Source organism: Neofelis nebulosa, chromosome 3, assembly GCF_028018385.1.
Source record: "Neofelis nebulosa isolate mNeoNeb1 chromosome 3, mNeoNeb1.pri, whole genome shotgun sequence".
Classification (NCBI taxonomy): domain Eukaryota; kingdom Metazoa; phylum Chordata; class Mammalia; order Carnivora; family Felidae; genus Neofelis; species Neofelis nebulosa.
In genome coordinates this window covers 17,430,067-17,448,779 of record NC_080784.1, presented here as the reverse complement: position 1 = coordinate 17,448,779, position 18,713 = coordinate 17,430,067, and the positions used below count along the sequence as shown (strand labels likewise).

At 39.1% G+C, this 18,713-nt stretch overlaps 1 protein-coding gene across 1 annotated transcript in view; it reads left to right on the top strand.

The window, feature by feature from the left end:
- SORBS2 (sorbin and SH3 domain containing 2) overlaps positions 1-18,713 on the top strand; it is a 351,659-nt gene that overhangs the window by 89,570 nt on the left and 243,376 nt on the right. The window lies entirely within an intron of this gene.

Genomic DNA, 18,713 nt, shown 5'->3' with positions numbered 1-18,713 from the left:
CTTTTCGGCTCTGGACAGTTTTTGACAAGTGCTCTAACTATATCCTGGCCCCACTCAATATGACTAGCATCTTGCAAAATGTATGAGGTACAGAGCTCAATGCCTTTAGCACAGGTGGTTGTCCACGGCAACTACTGTTTCTCAAAGAGGGGGCGGGTTTTTAATCACTCATGAACCGAAGGCATAAAGTCCTTTTTCTGCTCTACAAGAACAGAGCTATCATTGAAGAAAACATTTTCTAAAGCCCAGGAAGCCAGGATACCGAAGAGCTACACACTGTCATTTGCTTGAGTTTTTCTGCCAAGCATGAAGAAACTGTCCTCTTTCCCTCTAGCAACTTTTTTTCATAAAGATGTGAGACTCAACATATGGGATAAGCCAATGGAGCAGAATGTTAAACTTCCTGTAATATCTCTGCCTCACTCAAGATTGCTGTGAGAACCCATGACATGCGGATGGCCAGGGAGCTGTGTGGTTCTCCCAACTCAGACATTACCAAGTGTACAACCCACATGAAAGCCACGTTTGGTATTTCTCCATATTTTAAGAGGAAATGGTGACTCATGCCCGAGAGGCAGGGTGAAGAGGAAGGTCTCATAGGCATCTCTAATCATATTCTTTTCTGCTCTGCGCTTACACCGTGAACAAGTGTCATTTCATAAGAAAGCAGAGACCAAGCCTGAATTAGTATCTGCATGGTCTTGAAGACTTGAAGGCTTATGCAGTTGGCAGTATTTGCCAGGGTGGATGTGGGTCAAAAAGGACCGTAGAAACCCTTACGCCACCGAAAACAGACCATCTTCTCTACTCCAGTTGTTCGTGTAATTTTAATAACCATAGGCTTGTTTTCTGTTTTCTGGCATCCTAGATCTGCTCTTTATTTCTTTTTTAGCCTCAATAGAAATTAAATGGTTTTGGCCATCACATTCCTGCCTGTCTTCTTTCAGTCTCCTGTGAAGAGGAGCGGATGGAATAAGGCCTTTTATAGTTCCGACACATTCACTGGACTCGACATAATGGGCTGCGAATTTCCCATCTTCATAGGCAAAGACCCAGGCCTGCCCCGTGAGAGTATGGCATGCTGGGCTACTGTCTTATACTACGATGAGAGGTGAAGCGGCAAAGATCGCATCTAACAGAATAATTGCAGAGACAGAAGAGGGTTGGTTAGGAGAAGAATTTCAGAGTGTGTGAATGAGGATTTATCCTTGCATTGGAGTTGACTTGTCTCACATCGGAATGCTACCAGGATCTTTAAAAAAAAAAAAAAAAAAAAAAAAAAAAAAACCGAAAGGGGAGGGGAGGGAGAGTGGTAAATGACCATTCAACCCAACTGGTCTGAGCAGTCAATTCAGAATGTCACTTTGAATTCATGAATTCTTTACTTGGCACTGAAGAGAAATAATGAAGAAAGGCTTTTCCTTCAAGGAAAATACTGCTTCCAAATACAACGGGCTGTCTTGCAAAATTTCAACTCAGACTCACAGTGGCCTCAGTGAGGGGCCTGTGGCCCCTCATATCGTGCCTGCTGACGAGAATGGCAAAGAAACAACAAGCATGTGCCAAGATGCAAGAACCTTATCAGGACCTTTTTAGGAAGAACCTGCTTTATCAGTGTGACAGAGGGAACAACAGTGGTCATTTTACTAAGGAGACAGTTCAGATAGCACACTCATGATTAAAGGGCATTACCCAAAAGAATAAAAATGAAACTTTTCCAGACCAGTCAGTATGAGTCAAATCACTATGACACAAATACATCACTATCACTTGCTTCTTTGATATAAATAAGCCACAGTGGTAAAAGTGCCACAGTAGATAGTCCCCTCTGGTTCATCTGGGAGCATCCAATGGTCTCAAGCAACTTGAAAATATTCAGGGTATGTGATTTGTAGGAATGAAACATGGAACTGTACCCAGCAGACTTAATAGTGATAGGAAAAGCTTAAACCCTTTGTCAGGAAATGTTCTTAGAAAAAGAATATGCTTGATTCTGAGCCATGAGAATCTTCATTTCCATGACAATTTTTCCTAATTTTTATAAGGTTTATTTCCCGTAAATTTGTATCTGTTTGAATTTCCCTTTGCATACAGATTGATTTCCTGGTTTCAAACTCACAGAGTCACGAAGTTACTGACCTAAGAAAAAAATTGCCAAAGCACAATTTGAGACAGTGTGTCACAACGGGATTTCACAGGGTTAAGAAACACCCAGGCCCTACTCTGCAGTCACTTCCATTTCCTTTCTTATTCCATGATATTAGAGGATCTGTGGTTAAACGCAGGTTGACTGTCACCCATATGACAGACGACTTCCCTGGAATGTCCTTGAAGACCTGCATCACCATAAGAACCATTAAATTTTATCTGAACCCTAGGCCTTTATGAGAAAAACAAATGGTCATAGCTATACCATTTTCTCTGTCTCCATTCCACCGTACCCTATAACTTGGGGGTATCTGAAGCTAGAGTTTAAAGCATAATTCCCAAGGGTCTCTACAGTTCGTCAAACTCTCTGGATTGCCCTAAACTCAAGGCATGACTTGTGGACACATCGGCATTCTTAAATGTCTGGATAGTTCAGATCCCAGAGCATAGGTCGGCCCAGCCCTGCATCTCAGCATAAATGTGAGAAGCTTGTAGAATGCCAAAGAGCCAGCTAGCTCTAACATGAAAGGCGAGTCAACTGTTCTTTGAGGAGACCAGCCATCAAAAAGAGTTGTAGAAAAATCCTTTCCATTGTGTAAGAGACATCACTTGTTCTAGACATTTTAGTCATTGTCTATTACGCCAATTACTGCCTGATGGACGAGTATCTTCAGATGTGGGCTCCCACAGTGCAGTCACCTCCAGGGCCCTACGGCACAACTGATGGCTCTGGAATAACGCGCTGCTAAGTAGTCTGTGGGGTTTAAGTTGTCACATTCCTTACGGAGCCGAGGTTACTATAATCGTCACTACGGCGGCCCCGGGAAGGGTAACGGGGTGGAGCGGAATTTCACACATGCCATGTGTCGCTTACTCATCCTGTGAAGTCTGGCTTGGATTTGCTGCAGTTGGGAAGAGGGAGGAGATGTGTCTGGGTGCTGCAAACACGAGGACCCCAGATCCTGCAAGAGCGGATTCTGAGCTATAATTGCTCACCATGACTCACGTGTCCAGCTGGATTTATGGCACCAGCATTTCACCGCTCAGCCGTCACCTCCACACGGGGCAGAGTGAGAATTGGGTGCATTAATCCAAAAGATACCGAAAGTGTTTGCAAAGGGACGCCAAATCAGATCGTTTCTTCCAGACCCAAAGAGAGTGACTTACCTCACCATTTACGAAGTAGGCAGAAACAAAATTAGATTTTTTTTTTCTTATCTTAGAACAAGTTGTTCCTGGTTAGTTAAGGCTCAAACACAAGGTGGTAAAGGAAATTAAAATAATATCAATATTGCATCTCTTATTAAATACAAGATGAGTGTAAGTTTATGGGACATAATTTCTCTAATTGGTTTAGCCTGTGCTCCCTTTGGTCGTAAAATATCTCATCTCCATTGCCTCTATGGCTACCCTGAAGAATTCTCACAGTGAGTCATTCTCTTTTTCTGGGTATCCTCATTAAACCAAGAGGTTTTGTCAAGCTCTACTGTCCCTAGTTTTTACTTGACAAATAAGCTTCTTTCTCCAAATTAAATATCATAAATAAGATTTTTCAAACGCAAATGCCCCCTGGAGATTCTAAATCATTACGCCCTCCTTCTGTCCGCCTCCCCCCAAAATTTCCCTGGTTTTGAATTACAAGCCTAGAGGAAAAGACACATGGCAGCTTAACTTGATTAATGTAGCACTCAGCCGAGGCCCACATCTCATTCTCTGCAGAACGCCTTGCTTTCTACCTCATTGGATAAATGTATGCTATTATCTCAATCTTGCTTCAGGCTTTACCAATGAAATTGCTCTCAATAGGATTGCCAATGCCCTTTCATTTGCCTCAACCAACTGCTATTCTCAATCATTTTTCACAACCAGATTTACAAAAGGATAATTTATTACACAGCAAAATGCCCCCATTTTAGGTGTATGGTTATATGAATTTTGAAAAATGCATGCAATCATATAACTCCCACCACATCAAAATATGGAAAATTTCCGGGGCGCCTGGGTGGCTCAGTCAGTTAAGCATCCAACTCTTGATTTTGGCTCAGGTCATGATCTCACAATGTCATGGGTTCAAGCCCCATGTCGGGCTCTGCGTTGATGGCACGCAGAGTCTGCTTTGGTTTCTCCCTCTCTCTCTCTCTGCCCTTCCCTTGCTCACACTCTCTTTGTCTCTCTCAAAACAAATAAATAAACTTAAAAAAAAAAAAGATACAGAAAATTTCCATCACTCCAAAACGGTTTCTTGTGTCCATTTATAATCAAGTCCTCCCCCAATTCCAGCCCCTGGCAACCCTTGATCTGCTTTCGGTCCCTATAGTTTTGCCTTTCTAGAATGTCCCACTCATGAAAACATGCAATCAGTAGACTGTTGTGTCTGTCTGCTTTCACTAGCAAAATCCATTTCATATCTGTCCTTGTTCATAGATACATCAGTTTTTCCTTTTTCTTGCTGAGTAGCATTCTATTGTATGAATGTACCATTCTCCAGCTAATGGATATTTGTGATTTTTTTTGGATTGTAGCCCCTATAAACACTTATATGTAGGTTTTTGCGTGGCCACAGATTTTCATTTCTCTTAGATAAATACCCAGGGAATAGGATTTTTGGATCACATGAAGTTTATGTTTCACTATATCAGAAACCGTCAAAATGTCTTCCAAAATGGCTGTACCCTTTTGCTTTCCTACTAGTAACGAACGGGAGTTTCTGTGGCTCTATATCCTTGCCAGCATTTGCCATTGTCAGGTTTTTTTGGTTTTTTTTCTTTAATGTTAGCCATTTGAACACATGCATCCAAGTATCTCATTGCGATTTTAATCTGCATTTCCCTAATAACTAATAATATTTGGCATTTTATCATGTTCTTATTTGCCATCTGTATCTCTCTGGTGAAGCGTGTGTTCAAAGCTTTTGCCTACTTTTTAATGAGTTGTTTGTTTTATTACTATTGAGTCAAGAAAACTTTTCATATAATCTGGATATGAATCTATTTTTGGATATATATTTTGCAAATATTTTCTCCCAGTCTGTGGTTTCCTTTTCATTTATCTCCTCAGCAGTTGAAAACTCAGAAGTTTTTGATTTTAAGTCCAGTGCATTAATTCTTCCATTTATGCCTTGTACGATTTCTGTGCTATATAAGAAATGTTTTCTCTGACCCAAGGTTACAAAGATTTCTTCTTTGTTTTCTTCTGGAAGTTTTAAAGTTTGTTTTATGGCAGTAAAATGTGCATCATATAAAATGCACTGTTTTACCCTGTTAAACGGTACAATTCGGTGACATTTAGTACTCACACATTAGTGTGCAACCATCACTCGTATCTGGTTCCAGACATTTTCATCTCTCCTGCCTGTGGCATCACTAATCTGTGTTCTGTAACATCACACAGTGTGTGGCCTTTTGTGTCTTGCTTCTTTCATTTAGCATTAGTTTTCAAGGTTCATTCGTGTCACTGCAGGTATCAGCAACTCATTCTTTTTTATGACGAATATTTTAATGTCTAGATATACCATATTTTGTACATCCATTCATCGACTGAGAGATATTTGGCATGTTTCCACTTTGGGCTACTGTAAATAATGCTATGAGCATTTGTGTACAAGGTTTGTCCGACCACCTGTTCTCAGTTCTTCTGAGTATATACACAGGAGTGGAATTGGTAGGTCACATAGCAATACTATGTTTAATTTTTTTCTTAATTTTTTAAGTGTTTATTTATTTTTGAGACAGAGAGAGAGAGAGAGAGCACAATCAGGGGAGGGGCAGAGAGAGAGAGAGGGAGACCCAGAATCCGAAGCAGGCTCTGTGGTCTCAGCACAAAGCCCAACATGGGGCTCGAACTCACAAACAGTGAGATCATGACTTGAGTCAATGTCAGACACTCAACTGACTGAGCCACCCAGGCGCCCCAATACCATGTTTAATTTATTGGGGAATCACCAAACTATTCTCCAGAGTGGCTTCACCACTTTACATCTGATCAGCGATGTGTGAATATTCTGAATGCTCCACACCCTTACCAAAATGTGTTACTTATCTTTTTTTTTTTTTTTTAAGTAAACTCCACAACCAGTGCGGGGCCCAACGTGGAGCTTGAACTCATGACCCTGAGATCAAGACCCGAGCTAAGATCAAGAGTTGGACACTTAACCAAATGAGCCATCCAGGCACCCCTGTTATTTCTGTTTATATGATTATAATAACCAGCCTAATAGGTATGAGGTGCTATTTCATCATGGTTTTATTTTACATTTCCCTACTGACTAAAGATTTTGAGCAAATTTTCTTTTCTTTTTTTTTTGAAGATATAAATCTAACTTTAACATACTGGCAACGAACAAAAACTTAACTTTAGTGGATAGAATTGTTTAGTTTTACTTTTCAGTATCATCAGTTAGTATCAATTACTTTAGCTACATAAAATCTCCCATGATTCTACATGAATTTCATTCATTCCCTTATATCTTTTCTTCTGAGAAAAATGTTCTCCAACAAGCCCATTTAGATGACTAAATCAACAAATGTTTCAAAGTTTTAATTTTATCATTTTTTTATTAATAGGGTTTTTTAAAATGTTTTTATTTATTTTTGAGACAGAGAGAGACAGAGCATGAGCAGGGGAGGGGCAGAGAGAGAGGGAGACACAGAATCTGAAACAGGCTCCAGGCTCTGAGCTGTCAGCACAGAACCCGACACGGGGCTCGAACTCGTGGACTGTGAGATCATGACCTGAGCCGAAGTCGGACACTTAACCGACTGAGCCACCCAGGCACCCCTATTTTATTATTTTAAATTCAAGCTAGTTAACATATAGTGTAGTTTTGGTGTCAGTATAGGGCAAAATAAGATAAAAACAGAGAGGGAGGCAAACCATAAGAGCATCTTTTCATGTGCTTGTTGACCACTTGTATATCTTCATTAGAGAAATTTCCCTTCAAGTCTTTTGCCCATTTTTTAATTGGGTTCTTTGGCATTTTTTTGTTTTTAGCTTTATAGTTTTAAGTTTTACATTTGATTCTATGAGCCATTTCAGGCTAATATGGTTCAAGATATTTATCAAGGTTCAAATTTATCCATACGGTTCCAGGTCATTTATTTAAAAGACTATCCTTTTTCCATTGAATCGCCTTGGTTGAATTGGACTGATGTTGTGGGATATTTTTAGCCTTTAGTTTCTCCCACTAATCTACACGTCTTTCCTTTAGGAATGTGTTATGCCATATACTCTTGGAATGTCCATTCTTGAACACTATAGCTTTATAGTTAAGTCTTAAAATCAGATAGTATGACTCCCACAACTTTGGTTCTTCTCTTTTCCAAATTGGGTAGACTATTCAACTTCCTTTGATTTTTCATATAAATTTAGAATAAGTGTATCAATATCTAAAAATACCTTGCTGAGATGAGATTTGGACTGAAATGGAATTTGATTGGGATTTATTGCATGGAATCTAATGATCTATTTGGAGAGAACTGACATCTTCACATAACTGGGTTTTCTCATCCATGAACATATGTCTCTATTCATCTAGGTCTTCTTAGTTTCTTTCATTAATCATTTACAGTTATCAGCATGCAAATCTTACATGTATCTCCTTAGATTTATTCCTAGCATGTTATGGTTTGGGTGCCATTGTGAACGTTATTATTTATTCATTTTAGTTTCTAATAGTTTACTGCTAGCGTATAGAATTATGATTGCTTTTTGTATATTTACTTTATATCCTTCAATCTTTACAAATTCATTTATTAGTTCTGGTAGCTTTTTTGCACATTCTTTGAGACTTTCTGCATAGCCTATCTCATCTGTGTGAAGAGCATCAGTTTTATCTCTTCTTTTCCTACCTGCACAACAGTTATTTCTTTTTCTTGCCTTGTTTCTCTGGTTAGGAACTCCAATACAATAAGGAATAATAGTAGTGAGGCTGGACATCTTTCCCTTGTTCCCAATCTCAGCCTTTTTTTTTTTTTTCAATATATGAAATTTATTGTCAAATTGTTTTCCATACAACACCCAGTGCTCATCCCAAAAGGTGTCCTCCTCAATACTCATCCCCCACCCCCCATCAACCCTCAGTTTGTTCTCAGTTTTTAAGAGTCTCTTATGCTTTGGCTCTCTCCCACTCTAACCTCTTTTTTTTTTTTTTCCCTTCCCCTCCCCCATGGGTTTCTGTTAAGTTTCTCAGGATCCACATAAGAGTGAAACCATATGGTATCTGTCTTTCTCTGTATGGCTTACTTCACTTAGCATCACACTCTCCGGTTCCATCCACGTTGTACCCCAATATTTATAGCAGCACTCTCAACAATAGCCAAATTATGGAAAGAGCCTAAATGTCCATCAACTGATGAATGGATAAAGAAATTGTGGTTTATATACACAATGGAGTACTACGTGGCAATCAGCCTTGTTTTAATTGCTCTTTGACTTTCCCTTACTGAAATTCTCTTCACTGCTCTAACCCCATATCCTCCAGATGCCCTTCATATCTTAATGTATTTCTTTTGTAGGGGGCTCTTCCTGCAGTTACCTTTATAGGTTCCACAGAGTCTGTTTTAACCAGATGCTCTGTGCTGTTCACACATACTCCCTGTGTTACCTCACATACTCTTGGAATATCCAATGTTACCTATGTGTAGATGATCCCCAATTCCATATTCAATACCAGACCTTTCCCAGAAGACTTATTTACCCAATTGTGTGACAGTTACATGGCCCAGAGGCATGTTAGACTTAATATTTTTAATGTTTATGCCATCATTGCTCTCCTCTACATTTGCCTTGACAAGTTGGTTTCTATAGTGATATTTTTATTTTTTTATTAAAAAACATTTTTTAATGTTTATTTATTTTTGACAGAGAGAGAGAGAGAGAGACAGAGCATGAGTGGGGGAGGGGCAGAGAGACAGGGAAACACAGAATCCAAAGCAGGCTTCAGGCTCTAAGCTATCAGCACAGAGCCCGACGCGGGGCTCGAACTCACGGACTGTGAGATCATGACCTGAGCCGAAGTCGGATGCTCAACCAACTGAGCCACCCAGGTGCCCCCCCTTTTTTTAAATTTGTTTTAATGTTTATTTATTTTTGAGAGAGAGAGAGAGAGAGAGAGAGAGAGAGAGAGAGAGAGCGCCTATAGTGATATTTGTAAAACACAAATCTGATTGGGTTGTTCCTTTGCTTAAACATTTTAATGACTTATTTCAACGCTTCACAATGGTTTGGAAGCCCCTACATGATCTGAGTCCTAATAACTCTCAGGCTACATTTCCTGTCATTTCCCTTGTTGTCCACTATGCTCTAGCTACATGAGCTTCCATTCTCTTCCTTGAGCCAACAAAGTTTGCTGTCACCTTATACAAGAAATACATTTTTGCATGACTAGTGCTTTTTGGCCATTTAGGTCATGCAGGCTCACATGTCTCCTTGGTGAAGTTTTCCTCTATTCAGTCTAACTTAACCAATACACCACTTACACATTATCTTTCATATGGTCCTCCTATTTTCTTCCTAAAAGTTGAAATGACTTCACTTAATTATTGGTTTCTTTTGGTCTTTTATTTCTCCCTCTAAAGCTCTAGGAGAGCAGAAACATTGATAATTTTGATAATAGTAACTGTATCTCTGCTACCTATACCCATGCCTGGGCATATAGTAGATAACCAATGAATAATGAATGCTGAGTGAATTAACGGATAAACTATCTAATTCACCATCCACCTGGCTACCTAAGCCAGAAATTCGGGTATCATTTGATTTCATCAGAGTCTGGCCAGTAAAACAGATATTTTAAGCAGGAAAATATTTAATACAGAGAATTAGTAAATTCCAGAATCAGTTAGAAGCGCGAACGAAGCAAAGGTCAGAGAAAACTGCTGCTGGCCGTTAGGAAAATAAATTACAGAAATTTTGAGGAACTTCCACCAAAATCTCAGTAATCTATAGCACCCAAAGTGGTGATCCTTAAGAGATTACCCTGAAGCTACTAGCAAAACCGAATTCTGCCACCTGCCAAAACCCATGCTCCTACTCACCATTGCTGGGATAATAATAGTTTTTCCTTGTTTTCTGTTTTCTTAATCTTCCTTGAGTACCTTTTGTAGGAGGAACCTAATATGAGAACCTGCTGGCTGAAGAGTGAGAAAAATGTAGGTTTCAGGGCTCTGACATCTTCAATATAGAAGAGTATAGAAGGAAAGAATGGCAGTGAAACATACAGCCCACGAACTCACCCACCTCCAATACATGGGCAAGTGCTATAGACTTTACTGTTACATTTTCCTCAAATATCTCAAATGTCTTGCCTCCACTAATGTCTCCCACCTTTGCCTCCATTTAGGCCCTCATTATCTTTTGCAACAACTTACCTGGTATCCCTTTCTTCAACGCCTTGTTTTCTTAAAACAATCTGTCTAAAATATAATTCTGACTGTATTATTCTTCACTTACTTCAAGTGTTTTTAGTGCTTTGTATCATCTACAAGGTAAATTCAAGTTCCATAGCAGGAGAATAAGGACCATTCATGTTGCTTAGTACGCTTCCTGACCCCCTCCACCTAATATCCACTTATTCTTCAAGACATAGCTCAGGTGTCCCCTGCCCCAAGAAAATTCAAGCTTCACCCCCTCACGCTTCCTTCCCCCTGGCCTCTCTGTTAACGTCCACACCCAGGCTGAGTTAGGAGCATCTCCTTAGCGCTTCTATGCGTATGATAAGAGTTTATGGATCCGTCTCCCTGGCAAGAGAGTTGCCATCTTTAGAAAACAGATCCTGCCACCTGGTCTTAGTATCGAGTGCCTGACGACACAGAGCACACAGCAAACGTCTGATGAATGGTTGAACGAATAAATACATGCACACGTAAGTACTACGTGTCCGATCCCTTCATTATCTTGAAAGACTGTGTGTGCGCAAAGAGAATGTAAGAGAAACAAAATGAAGGTGTGCATAAAATGGGGCCAGGACTTCATATTTCTCAGAGACCATTTCTGATTTCTGTTCCAAGAGTAACACATTTTCTTTCCGCCTGCCTAGTTGGATTTGATGGAAAAGAAGATTGGAATGGCATTAAAAGGGTTTTTGTACCACTCAGATAGCTTACAGACATACTTAGAGGAAATTAATAGCAGGGGCCAGGGATCAGACGTGCAGATACTAGCATTGCTATTCTTTTGAATCAAGCAGTTGGCCACACAAAAGAGATGCTTACAAAAGAACCACACCAAAGTCCAGTCAGATTCAATCTAGCATGAATGAAAGATATTTCTGGTCTACAAATAAGTAGGTACTTACTACTTTGGCATTCTGTGTGGCCCATTCATGGGAAGCTGCCTGTCTGTTCTTCTCGGAGCATTTCTGTACTACAGGACGATTTTACTTTTTATCTGTTTACCCAGGCGATATGCTCAAAATGAGAAGGCCCCCTGTTTGTCCATAAAACACCCTGACTCTACCAATAAGCTAAACAGCCCAGAATCTCCCTCCTGGGCTTCACAACTAGTGAACTATACCTGGGCTCCCAGGCTGTCAGCAGTTGTGCTCACACTCACTTACAAGGTGTGAAACCCTGCTTGGAGCTTTGCTGCTCCCACCACCTTTTCCAGTCCTTCCATGGGAAATGACTCACGATGAGTGAGCACCAGTTTATCTCCTACCTAATAAACACAGTACATGATGCTTTCTTCCCCCACTCCACTCCCTGATGCCCTCTTAATTCTCTTCTGGTGTCAGTGCTCCCTGCCTTGAGGACTCTGTCCCTCTGGGGGCCCTTCTTGGATCCAGCCAAATATCTAACGCTCCTAGGTAGTAACTTAAGATTTCTTTTTCCACCTCCCCGGATTCAAAGCACACAACATTTTAATCTGTACAAACTGCTTTTATTTTATGGTGCTATGGCTTTTAATTTGCATCTTAGAGCTTTATCAGTATGCCCTTTATGGAACAAGACTCAGAAGACAATCCCATCCAAAAAAAAAAAAAAAAAAAATCCTGACAGCACTATCAACAAATTAAAAGCACAAGAGGCACTACAATGCATGAGATGTTCCACTGCTCTTCTCGCCTCCCCCCCACTCTTCTTCCCTAGGGAACAAACAATGTGCTATGGCTTTTTCTCTGGAATAGTGACCATAGTATGCATGCATCTTGTAAATATCACCAAAGAGATCCCTTGCAGCCCTCCTGCCTGACTCCCGGGGCCTGTGTCAGAGTCCCAGAACTGCATTAAGGGCATGAATCTTGGGTACAATAGTCTGATTTCTCCGGATCTGCTTCAGTCCTCGTCAAGAGACTCATTTGGAAATTCTCAGAACGTTATTCATCTTGTATACGCCCTCTTTCTCTGCCTGGACAAGTGACAAAGATTAAATCAGAAGGCTGGGGGTGCCTGGGTGGCTTGGTCGGTTAAGCGTCCGACTTCGGCTCAGGTCATGATCTCACGGTCTGTGAGTTCGAGCCCCGCGTCGGGCTCTGTGCTGACTGCTCAGAGCCTGGAGCCCGTTTCAGATTCTGTGTCTCCCTCTCTCTCTGCCCCTCCCCCGTTCATGCTCTGTCTCTGTCTCAAAAATAAATAAACGTTAAAAAAAAAAATTTTAAAAATCAGAAGGCTGTATCTGAGTTATCCTGGGCATTTACCATTTGAATTTGTCTTCTGACTCAGTTCTCTTCTGAAAAGCTCTTTTTTTTTTTTTTTTTTTTTTTTTTCATAATGAAGCATGAGTCCCATTCTTCCGGAATCTCTCTAAAGACAGACAATAACAATAGAAGGAAGAGAGATGTTCTCTCCTCCCTTAGAAAATAACACCATATAGCATTTGGACCTTGAAGATTCAGTGTCCAATTGATGCCCCATGGAAGATAATGGTACCTGCTAGGAGGACAAATACACGTCATATAACTCAACATCAACAGATGCCAGGTGGAAGTCAAGCACACATATTTGTGAGCATATGTGAGACACCTCCTGGTGATTCTCAAACCCTCACGGTGAACTACTAAAGATACGAAGTTCTGTGTCAAGATGAGGACAGTAATATCTGTATGGTTACAGTTTCTAGGACTTAACCAGTTTCCCTAGATGACAGAGCCTGGCAGAACTTATGTGATAAGCTAATACTTTATGGGAGAAAGAAGGAAGTGCAGTCCAGAGATCCAAGAGTGAGGGAAAACTGAAAGAGAGTCAGGCAAAGAAGAAAAGCAAATACAAGTTGATACATTACTGAACCAGCCAGAGCTTCCCAAGGAAATATGGGTGGCTTTTAGGTAGTGTGGAGTGAATTACTACATCTCAGCTCTGCTGGCTCCTCCCTCTCTTGGTCAGTGTTAATTCCCCCCCACTCCCAGGTTCTATGTGACCCCTGAGGTAACCTCTGGGGAAACCAGAGTGCTCATAAGTTGCATTGGGCCAGACCCAGGGGATGAATTGCTGTGGTGCCAACCCTACTAGGCATATGGCGGCCTGACCCAAGCCCCAAGAGAAAAGAGGGGAAGCCTGTGGTGAGGACACGAAATAGCAGAGGCTATTGCTGTGGCTTTATAACCAGAGGAATGGCACGAGTCATGGCTGGGACGTCAGCTGGGAAGCCAGGCAGACAGCTGAGGCTGATGGGGTGAGTGGGACCAGCCAGACCAGGGTGTGTTTCACATGGGCCCTATACACAGTCCAGCATGCCACAGGTTGGGAAGATGTGAGAGGGTGCTAGTTACATCCAACATTTGCAAATTTTAAATAACAGTCCTCAGAAAAGTGTCATCCACTGGAATTAGCATCAACTGGGAAACATTATAAAGGAAGTTGTCGAATTTCAGTAGGGATAAATACAGACTCACACACTTGGCTCAATGGAAGAGTTGTTAGAGACCATCTCCGCACACAAAAATCTTCAAATGGAAGAGGTTAGGTGACTTGCCCAAGCAGCACCACAAAGGAATCCAGAACCTTCCTTTTTTCAATGCAGGGCTTTTTTTTTTTTTTTTTTAATTAAAGAAGCTATGCCTTTGGGGGATAATCTGTGTAGTAATAATTTAGGTAATATTTGTCTCTTTTTTTAATTTTTTAAAATATTTATCTAATTTTGAGAGACAGAGTGAGACAGAGCACGAGTGGGGGAGGGGCAGAGAGAGAGGGAAACACAGAATCCAGAGCAGGCTCCAGGGTCCGAGCTGTCAGTACAGAGCCTGACGCGGGGCTCAAACTCATGGACCACGAGATCGTGACCAGAGCTGAAGTCAGATACTTAACCGACTGAGCCATCCAGGTGCCCTTAGATAATATTTGTCTTTAGATCCTTTTCATATTTACAATTTTGTATTTTAATAATTTTATGATGATTAACTACATAGAGATTTATAGGCTATTCAAAAGAAATATCTCTACATGTCTCAAAGGCTTATTTGTAAAGAGCGATCTGACTGCAGGAATGTTAACAATTATCTTAGGGGTTATGGCCATAAGTCTAAAGAAGAATACTACCTCAACTTAATTAGAATGAAAGACATCTGAGCAAAATAATGAGCATATATCGTCTTTCAACCTAGTTGCATTCCATTAAAGATTGTATAAGAACTTTTCCCATACTTGGCTTTTCTTCTGAGGTTTTGAAATGTTTAAGGGGGACAAAAGTGTTTCAAGAGCTTTGAAACCAATAACTTCCCTGTTTCTAAAATGTAAAAACACTAGAGCCTAAGAGTTAACAATTTCAAAAACATTTTTCAGGTTGAGGTTCCCTGGTCACCTGCAGTTCTTGGCCCAGAAGTAAATGGCATTGGAACTTCTGGAAACACTTTGGCCTTCATCTGTGTTGAGACCTGCATTTCACTAGGCACAAATAGTCGATAAACTCCATTTTAGGTAAAATCCAAAAATCCATGTCAATTCAACAATTTCTGGATATCAAGATTACTTAGATTTTATATTAATTTTGGTTTTTGTATACATACTATATTAGTTCTAATATGCCTATATTGGGCCCCAGTATGCCTAATATACTGATATTAATTCTAATATACCTAGATATTAGAAAATAGTTCAATATTAATTTCTAGACTACTATGAAAATGTGAGGCCCTATGCACAGGCAAAAAATATGACATGAATAATGTAAGATCTCTTAAAAAAAAAAACCTTGCAGGTAAGATAAACACATAACCAAATATCCATTAGTAAAAGGCAGTAGATAATTGTTATTCCAAGTGTTGTGTGAACATAACCACCATACGGTTTTAGAAGTAGAAGTCTTGGACATTTCTGTAAATGGAATATATTGGAGTCAAGAGATCTCGAGTGGCTATCCTTAAACCACAGAGCCAGTTTTAAGCAAAAAATGCATCTTTTTAAAACTCAAGTTACTCTCATACTTTCTTATGTACTTTAGTACTTTTAGGTATTAAAATTCAAAATCAGATTTGTTCCATGAGTAACTTGGAATGAAAGGAGCTTGATTCTTGGTACCAAAGACATGATTCCCTGGGTTTGAATCAAGGCTACTAGTCCTGTGAACTTGGCAAATTATGTAACTCTCTGAGGCTCAATGACCTGGTCTGTAAAATGAGGACAGATTTTATGCTCATCTCATAGTTTCGTGTAAAGATTAAATGAGTGACTTCTATAGAACACTTAGTGATGCACACATAGTAAGCACTTAATAAATATTGTTTATTATGATAATCATTTAAATTGTTTTAATAAATTTATGAGACAATTTTGTGATACATTTACCCTCACAATCTCTCTTTTTTTTTTTTTTTTCTGTATGCCACATGGCCTTTTCTGTAAACTGATTTCTATCTGCTTGTAGAAGGAGATGCTGAGGACTATAATGGGGAAATGTACAAGGGCCTCATTGTTCAGTTAGTTTCATCGGACCACTATGGATTTTGACACATTAACTTCCCAACTACTTTAGTAAAATGCTCCATAATTATGCATTTTAACAAATGAGACAGATCCATGATCCGAGTTCCAGGTAGGTAAATATTTGCCTCAATCTTTTTATCAGCATCATTCTGGAGACCTAGGCTATTGGTTTTTTCTTGCCTAGAATCCCCAGAATTAAACTTGATTGTCATAATGAGAGAACTTAACTATGGATATGTCCAAAGGCCTCATATTTTCCTTTGAGTCTATCATAGATTACAAATGGAAATTCTTCAAGGCTGAGTTGAGTCTCTTCAGAAATTCCTCATCTTAATGGATAAAGAAATTGTGGTTTATATACACAATGGAATACTACGTGGCAATGAGAAAAAATGAAATATGGCCTTTTGTAGCAACGTGGATGGAACTGGAGAGTGTGATGCTAAGTGAAATAAGCCATACAGAGAAAGACAGATACCATATGGTTTCACTCTTTTGTGGGTCCTGAGAAACATAACAGAAACCCATGGGGGAGGGGAAGGAAAAAAAAAAAAAAAAAAGAGGTTAGAGTGGGAGAGAGCCAAAGCATAAGAGACTGTTAAAAACTGAGAACGAACTGAGGGTTGATGGGGGGTGGGAGGGAGGGCAGGGTGGGTGATGGGTATTGAGGAGGGCACCTTTTGGGATGAGCACTGGGTGTTGTATGGAAACCAATTTGACAGTAAATTTCATATATTAAATAAATAAATAAATAAATAAATAAATAAAAATTTAAAAAAAAAAAAAAAAAAAAGAAATTCCTCATCTTGTGAAACCAAGTGTCCCAACTTCAAAGGAGGTTTTCAAAGATTGAAAGTTGACTCCCATGCCATTATATTGGCTTCTGGGTAGAGGAGAACTGACATACGTGTTTCTCTATTACTTAATCCCCATTTGCTGAATACTGCTGCTGCTATAAAAACAAAATTCTTTTCAGAACTGGAAAAACACAACAAAATTTTAAATCCCTCCATTTTTATCACTATTTTTGAGCAATGCTCATATAAATTTTCATTTGAATTTTTATTTTTGTAAGCATATTCTAGTGTTCTGTTGATAAATTCTTTTTTCCATTATAGTATAGATTCTCAGGGGAAAACATGAATGGCTCACCTGAAAATATGATGATATAAGTTCCTTCCTTTTTCTACTAAACAAGTCAATATAATTTTGAACTCCATGGGAATTGCAATATTGTCTTATTTTCCTTAACCAAGCAACATTTTTTACAGTCACCCTACATGCTTTATTCCATCCCATCTTTTTCCATAAAATTATTGAAAATTACTTTTAGAAGCACTTTTTTGATATATTTTATACCTTTAATGTTAGGTTACTTTATAATTTATGAACATCTTTACTTTTTTATTTTACTATTTTTTTGAAAAACAGTAATACAGGTTCTAGCAAAAATTATTTTTATTGTATGCAAATCAAATCAAACATATACTGGTACTCCATAATCTCCATGAGTAAGTCATTTTGGTATTAAAATGTATAAGACCCAAACTTAGAATTATTTTAGTTAGAAACATTTCAATTCATTCTTTTGGAAAAATAAAGAGAAGTTCTCATTTTAGGAAGCATATATCTGGCAGAGAAATATACACATTTAGCACTGAGCCATTCTACCTGATTGGAGAATTATATGTGCATATTTTTTCTTCACTTCATGAATCCAAACTTTTCAAGAGCAAAGGGGCATGTTTTGTTCCTAAAAGCATGGTAGGAACGTATATGTGCTGAAAGTACACTGTAAAATAATGTGTTTAGCTAATCAGTGTCTCATAGGTATATTTATTTTATACATTGTCTTTATTTATTTGTGGAACACGTGTTGTAAAAGTGGGTTTAGCAATTTTATTAGCATCTGAATTATCTGGTAATTGGTGTTTCTAATGCCATAATTTATATCGATACTGTCCCTTGATTAATTCTAGAGCTATCTGTTGAGCGTGTGTGATGTTTCAGGAATTGTGCTGCTTGCTCCCGGAACTTTTCCAGTCCACTGAGGGAGTCAGACATTATTTATGGGATGCAAAACTGTCAGAATGCCTTCTGAATCAAAATTTAAGAATAGTTCTTTCCATCACAATCATAGCTTGAATTGTATTACATTTTAGCTTTTGGTTCATTGCGATGAAGATTAGTTGAGAATTAGTATTAAATATTCATTGAAAATTAAATACCCAAATTAAATATTAATTGAATTAAATGCCCTGTGCAAATCCTTGCAAAAGAGCCGACGAATTAGATGCTACAACGCCCATTTTACATATGGAGAAACAGTAAGATGATATTCCATAGTCACAAAGTATTAAGCATTGACAATCCTTTTGTATTTCATACGTGGTAGTGAAGTATCACTCAAAAAGTATGTTTAAGGTATGTATTAATTATATGGTTTAATAATGCTAATTGCTTGACCTTTTACACTTGAGAGAATTCAGCTGGGCAAACTTAAAAGCACAGAAGCTACAGTATTACAAGATAATAATCCCGGGAGCCGGGTACATGATGTCATTTAATTACTTTGAATGACCAGTTTCTGGAATGCTTAAGCTGTTGGACTTTCAGGAACAAAGGGGACAGTGACCTCCCCATGAAAAGAATGCTGTGGATACGCTGATCAGTTACTTATCAGCTCTGGTATTGTAGCTGTGCCAACCAGAC